The sequence below is a fragment of the Anarrhichthys ocellatus genome, unplaced genomic scaffold (genome assembly GCF_004355925.1).
Source record: "Anarrhichthys ocellatus isolate YVR2014 unplaced genomic scaffold, GSC_Weel_1.0 scaffold6, whole genome shotgun sequence".
Taxonomy (NCBI): domain Eukaryota; kingdom Metazoa; phylum Chordata; class Actinopteri; order Perciformes; family Anarhichadidae; genus Anarrhichthys; species Anarrhichthys ocellatus.
Genome location: NW_022280036.1, coordinates 6,787,945 through 6,795,729, shown reverse-complemented (window position 1 = coordinate 6,795,729; position 7,785 = coordinate 6,787,945).

The window sequence follows — 7,785 nt, the reverse complement described above, 5'->3', positions numbered from 1 at the left end:
CACAACCTGTAGGGCAGAGGTCTTCAACAGGGGGTCCGCGGCCCCCAGGGGGTCTGCGGAGGTACTGCAGGGGGTCCGCGAAATTTTTGGTTGATTAGACAATTAAAAAAAAAAAAAATGTTTTCTCTAAACATGAATCTGTCCATTATTTTAATAGTTCAGTATTGTATGCAATCTTTATGTATCTAGGTATCTTTATGCATGGCAGTGGCACTAATAGGTCATCACTCATTTTTCATTTCCACATGTATGTTTAAAATAAAACATTCATTTGAATAGCTTGTATGCATGATTATCATGCAACTGACAGACAATGTTGATATTGGCATTGTTATCAGCTGACAAGGTATGTTTATAAATGGCAGTGGCACGGCCTCCCTACTCACTGTACCTTGCACGTTTAAAATAAAAACATGAATATACGAACCTGTGTATTGTTTGAATAGCTTAGTATTGAATGCACAATAAAGAGGTATGTTTATACATGGTATTAGGCCCATTTAATATAAAACACAATTTTATACAATATACTGTATATAGTCGGGGGTCCCTGCTCCATCTCTCTATCAGTTTGGGGGTCCTTGGCCTGAAAACCGTTGAAGACCCCTGCTGTAGGGTACTGCTTGGAGATACACACACAGATTACAGTCTTGTTTTATCGAAAAGAGCTATCCCCGGTTGAGATGAAGATCTGCACTTTATTGTATCAAACATATAGAAATCAGCTGTACTGATTAAGAGTCAGCCGATTATCGCGTGGCCAATTAACGGCTGCAATATTCAGGATTTCTAGTTATCATAATTGTTTGTTGTTGTTTTGTTTTAGTTTTTTTGAGGGGGGGGTTATGCGATTGCTGATAAGATATTTTAATTCAAAAATGTACTCTTTTGGCTCTGATGCAGCCGCCTCTCTCAGTCTGTAGTCACCACTATCCACTCTGTAGTCTCGCTCAGTGTCCCGCCCACAGCGCTGTCTGAACGCAGACTGGAGCTGCTCTGGTGAGTGAGCACAGCTGGGTGTCGAACATAAGGCAGCGGATTTGTAATATGACTTTGGAGAAATACGTTCAAAGTAACCATTATTATCTCTCTGTCAACCTACAACTGAACAAACCATTAATATTTTAAAACAAATTGGTGTTTTGTGACACGTTGATGTTGTAGCCACAATTTAGCCAGTTGAAAAGATGGTGAAAATAGGTCTTAGACGTTCAGACAGAATTTCAACCAGAAATCAACGTCAATCAAAACAACTAATTATTAATGTTAGGGAGAATCCAGTAATTTATGGGGCGGAATAATTCATTCAAGAGCCCAATTAAATAATTTGTGATGAAATAATCATACATTTTACCTCTGCCACCTGTCAGGCTCTGTGGGGAAGACAGCACAAACTCAACTAGATTGATTAGAAAATAGCTATGCACAAAACAGCCTGCTATTTCTCCCACAGCTTCAACATCTCACTATAGAAATCAAACACTATTAAGGCTGTGGAGGTTGCTCCATTCAAACATCCTTATTGTGCATTGGAACCAAAAACCAAAATGTCACCTTTTCCTTTTTTTACTATCTGAGAAAGTTCTAGACAACTGATTTCAGGAAGTGCCATCTCATATGCAGCTCTGGTCTACAGAACAAATAGGAAGAGGCATGTGTAAAGGTAAAGAGGGTGAAGGGTTGCGAGGGAGTGACAGCTGGGAGTGAAGGTGCGTTATCAGATGTGAGCATGGATCAGAGTTCATTAACTTTCTCCCCCTTCTAATGAAGCTTTTTTTCCGGCTGAAGGATTTTAGCAATCGCTGCAGTAAGGCTAGTGAAGCATGAGGAGTCAGGAGCCTAGGAGCACAAAGCCAAAGTCACTCCTCACAGAAATAGACAGACTGAGTCAACATCAAACTTTAAAAAGCAGCAAGCACACTGTAAAATGTAATAGCTGTCCAGACCTACATTCAACCAGTTAACTTTACTCGATTATCAAAAATATGACGCCGGTGGCTTCTCAAGTTCCTCCGCTCGCCATGACTTTCACCGTTTAATGCTTTTAACCGGCTCCGTTCACATGAAGTCACTACTGCTTTATTTCTGTTCACTGCAACTTTGCATTGATATTCGTGGATTTGTTACTTGAAAAGGAACAGCAGCAGTAAAGCTTTATTACAGACTATGAAGATTAAACTGTAAAACAAAAATTCACAAGTATGCCAAACTGTGAGGGGTGATCTGTAACGGATCACGGATCGATCCGTGATCCGTTACACCACTAAAAATTTGAGAAATCAGACCATCAAGAGAGGCCCCTTTAAACGGGAGGTGCTCACCCCTAAGGGACGAGTGTTAACCGTAGCCAGTGAAATGTCCCAGAAATGTGCAAATTGTGGCAGTGTGGGTTCACCAAAGAAGCTGAAACAAAGCTCATCCTGTAAAGAGACGCTGTATTGTTCCAGAGCATGTCAAAAACAACATTGGACTGACGCCACACCAGTCAGGAAAGGTGTTTTACCAGTCATCATGATTGATGTCTCTAACCCAACTGATCATGACATTGTTTTGTTAGGGCACACTGTAATTGGAACAGTACAAGCCATTGATGCCACTGTGATGCCTGCCCTGATCTTTGAAAAAGTTACAACACCAGCGACAGTGAATCACAACAGGACCCAAACTCCCTGTAAAGCTAGTGAACAGGATCCACCTGGAGACGTAAGTCACCTGGATGAAGGTCTGAGACAGGTAGTTAGACAGACGCTTAGAAAAATAGTGTCATTCCTTTTCAAGATCAGACAGTGATATCGGCTGTAATGAAAGGTTGCAAATGATCTCTCTCAAAGACCCTGAACCAGTCAAACGCACACATATATCAGTGCCAAGACCACTGTACCGGGAGACGAAGGGCTACCTCCATCCCCTGATAGCACAGGGCTGGTAAGGAAGTCTAATTCTTCATATTCCTCACATGTCGTATGCGTTAGGAAAAAGGATGGCACCCTTCGGTTGTGTATAGACTGTAGAGACCAGGGGTCTCATTTATAAAACAGTGCCTAGGATCCCCACTCAATGTTTGCGTACGTTCAAAGGAGGAAATGCACGTAAGCCAAAAACATATTCAGATTTATAAAACCTTGTGTACACCTGCCAGTGAGCTATTTCTTTTCATAAATCCCAAATCAACCTGTAAATATGCACAGCTGGTTCAGCCTCACATCCCGCCCTGTACACGCTCACATTCAACCATAAATGGTCAATGTAATCCACTTTATTTATTTTATTTATTTTAATCCACTGTTGATGCATAGAAATGAGCTGCTGATCAGAGTGGGTCTTTACGGGGAAATATGGAGACTACTGAGAGGTAGAACACTTGTTCCCGCCTACTTCTTCCATTTACGCAGTCCTGACAGTGCCGGAGTATCTATTGTGCAACATAACACATGTGTTTACAGCAGTCAGACTGAGTGCTTTTAAAATGATCGCGACATTCAGTGGTATCCAGCACCCTGGATATCATTTTTTTTAAAGGAAATTTGATAGGTGAATACAATTTATTCATTTACTTGTGTTTTCTAACGGCGTTATGATTAGGACTGATATTGAAGATATGGAGTGATCGTCTGAGAGCTGTCACTGGCTTTAGTTCCACACATTGCTTATTTCCACAATCGTTATGTGCAGGTGATGAAGATGGTTACTCCTCTGCTCCCGTGAGCTCAGATACTCTCATCAGATAGCTGTTTATAGTTTGTCTGTGTACAATATGCTGTATCTGTCACTATGGAATAAACCATGAATGAATAAATAAAGTCGTGTTCACTGCAGCGATTTTACTCACAAACACTTCTCACAAATTCATATCGTACTTGGTGATATATGCACATTATTAGAAGAATATTGAAAACTAATGATGCTCTATTCTGCAGTTCTTTAATGCTAGTTGACGGTATTTTACAGCCGGTGATAATTTCATCAGCTGCTCCACAGATGACCACCAGTGTCAGTAGTTCGGTCTCCCCTCTGCGCTCCGAGGTGCAGACAGCACCAATTGAAATGTTGGTACACATGGGTCAGAGTTGCCTCTTTCAGGCCCCGTTTTGTACCTACGCAACAGTTATAAATGAATCCCCTGATCAATAAATCAACTCTTCCTGATGTTCTGTGTTTCAAGTTAAAATCGGTTACTTTGAGTCATTGCTTTTTTCTTAACCCGCTGTAAAGCTGAACAACTTTGCTGGAGCTTTTTACAGGGATACATTGAGTTACAGCCAAAGCAAACTACCATTACGTCAGGTTCATGGTGCAGTTGTATTCTCACCTACAGGACACTTTGTTTGGCAGATTCCACTTCCCACACTGACTTTTGTTACTGCTGCTGTCAAGATTAAGGAAGTGAAATGAGGTGAAGGAGGTGAAAGCCAGAGAGGCTTATTGAATACATAAATCACTTCCTGGATAGAGGGTATGTTCTTTTATTGTTAATGGATCTCTGCCACTGCTCTGTAAATCACACTACACACAGCCAGACAAAGTACTGCTAGGAGGCAGGACTGCTATGATAGAAGACATTATTCTGTTGCTTTCTATTTAGTTTTCCTCCTTTCCTCCCATCCTTCTCTTTCAGGGATTTTGGGTTTCCGCAAAACAAGCAGTATTTAGGTAATTGCGCTCACTCCGGCTACCGCTCTCCTCTCTGGACACTTAGTCAACAAATATGGAGGCAAATAAGGGTCATTAGTATTTTGATCTTGTGAAAGAATTTTTACAAATAATTGTACAGCCTGCAGTTGAATATCACATTTTGTTTGCATATGAAAAAAATTGCATCCGATTCAAAAAAATGCACACAGATAATTAGCATGTGTAAAAACTTTTTGTAGTTGTAGAAATATTTTGTGCATGTGCAGGAATATCATATATATAATATTTCATAGAGTGTGAGAGAAGACGCACACATTTCCTATCTGTGTATGCAACAGTATTAAACTACAGGTAAGATCACAATCTTTATCCTGTTTTTATGCCAACTAGACAATCAGAACAGATATAGAAACAGCTTTACGAGGACAGACTGCAACTTGACCTCGTGTTATGAATAACAAAGCACAGGTTCCAGTCTTTTACCATAATATTAGGAAAGGTATAGTAACTGTGTGGTCACTATGTTTCACTTACTTTTTAATGAGGAACTGCCAAATTAGAAATAATCTGTAATCTGTTTTCATTTTCCAATGTATCAAGGAAACGGTTGTTTTGTCCGCATCAAGGTTCTAATGACAACCTTCCCACCAGCATAAACAAACTATAGTTCATTTATTTATTCGTTCATTATTTATTTACCAGGGACCACATATAATGAAAATAAATTTCAATACTTAAAAACTAATGCATTATATAGAAATATAGTTGAAAGCTCATTTTCATCCCCAGTTCTAAACTGTTTCTGTGAATCTAATTTGTGTTGTTTTCTTCTTTGTGTCCTACATCATGAGAATCTGCTCCTGGAGAGGTTGGGGCTGCCCTTGTTTTGATGTATGTATGTTATTCTTGTTATATGTGTATTGATTGAGAAATTGCCAGAATACACGCTGAAGAAGGGCGTTTGCCCTGAAACATCCGTGTGGCAATATTAAAGTCAAATTGGAGGCCTTTTTTAGTCTTTTTTTCCCACATCATGACAGGACCAGCAGGGAAAATTGCACTGAAAGCAGGCCGATGAGTGAGAAGGGTAAAGGACAAAAGGAGGAGCAGGAGAATTCTAACAGAGAGGAGGGAGTGCATAAGAAGTGGCAAGTGAGGACCAAGCAGCCAAATCCTGCTGACTCCTGTACTTTCAAACAGCTGGGTAGGGAAACTCACAGCTGTAGTTATCATACGGAATCACTGAGCAATTAATCTACAGAGGGCGAGTATGGGAGGGACAACAGAAAGAGGGAGAAGGGGTCAAGAAAGTAAGAAATCAGCAGAAAAGGTTTGAGGAAGAAAGAAAGCTGCTTACAGTAACATTCATTTCCCCAAAGACATGTGTTGGAGATATTAATCCAAATAAGAGAGCGAAGCTTTGCCAGATTTTCTGCTCCTGCTCTAGCCAAAGCTCTGCATATCCCACACAGCCAAAGATGCTTTCAATTAAAAACCGAGGCAGGGTTGTAATTTCATGTCCAAGCTGCAAAGGAGAAACCCAGCCTGCTATGCACCACCAAATAGTTTCCAACCGAGTTCTAAAATGAATCCAAAATGTAACCTCACTGGCCTATGATCTATTGAACTATAGATCTCTGCTGTTTGCAGTTTTGGCCAAATAGTTAAAATCCCAGAGCAGGGATAAGTCGTAAAAGCAGTAAGTAAATGATGGAGAAGAGTCTAGACCAGGGATGTGGATTAAAGGGCCATTACATGATAGCTTCACCAGCAGGAGCTTTTTAATACTTGAGCCCATACACAGCTGGCTCACTGTCTATTGAGCCAAATCAGACACTTGAGGCAGACAGCATGGGAGAATGGGCTTACCTAGTTTTATAGAGTTTTGCACTCAGGAGGAATTATAAATTCAGTGGCCTTCAGGGCAGACGGAAGCACTACTGGTTTGGTTCCTTTTTTTTGTCTTGTGTAAAGTGGTGGCAAGACAGAGAGCTTGTGCGTGTGGGAGTGTGTATGTGTGCACACCTGTGCATAATGAACAGTTAATCAGCTTCCTCTCAGCCATTTGCTTAAGTCACAGTGAGCCGACAATTTGACATTTTTCTTAGACTGGACGCAATCCCTGGTTGGCCACTTAAGCCACTTGCCGACAAAATGAAAGGAAATTTAGATTTAATTTTCAGTGAGTTAACTGGAACCCGGTTCCAGTACAACTGCCATAGAAAAAAAAGAGATCCATTCATGTGAAAGTAAATAAATGATGCCATACTGTGTGGATTCCTGAGTTCTGACTTACTCTATTAATTTTACTGGCAGAAAAATACAAATGTCAATTGTTGTCGGGAGACAAAATTAAACCTATTCCCTATGTACTTGCACAAGCAGGGAGGCATACAGCATCACAGCTTACAGCTTTAAGAGAAAAGAAAGCTGTCAATTAAGTCATACCATGATCACATTTCTAATGGTCTTGCGATTAAACTGGGTTGTCACTGTGTGTGCTTAAGGTTTTCAGTATTCCTTTCAGATGCCAAAGCCACACTAACCATGCCAGCTTTCCTTCAACACTCAGTCTCTTCTCCCTATCCAGCCATAATGCCACACATGTATTCATTTAAACCTCTGATTTAGTTTTACTTTAGCTATACCTGATCATGCTTAAATATCAAATGCGAACAATTATCATGAATCATTCTCTACCAGAAGTTAAACAGTGAAATCTTTCCTGAGCAACCTGGTCCAATAATATTCCATCAGTATTATTCAGCAAAAATGACAAATATTACTACTTCAAGCCACAGTGAAGAGTAAGTTCAGAGGCGAATCTGCTGGGAGAAATGAGGAGTTACATTTTTACATTCCTGCCAGCAAACACCCAGTGAGTGCACGGGTGGAGAGCACCCATTTGTTACTGAATGCCTTTAAATGACGTGCTGCAGAGTCTGTGTATAGACAGTAAAAGAAAACAAACCGGTCAAATCAAAAGGGGATTTCATACTGGAGATAAAAAGCTGTTGTGAACAGGTGAAGGACCAATTTATGATCCAATAAACTTTGAGTTCGATAAGTTTTTGCATGCATGCAGAGAATCTCAAAAAAATAATGAAAATGTATCTTGGACAACCCCTAGTGTCTTCAAACAGCCAGTGCAAC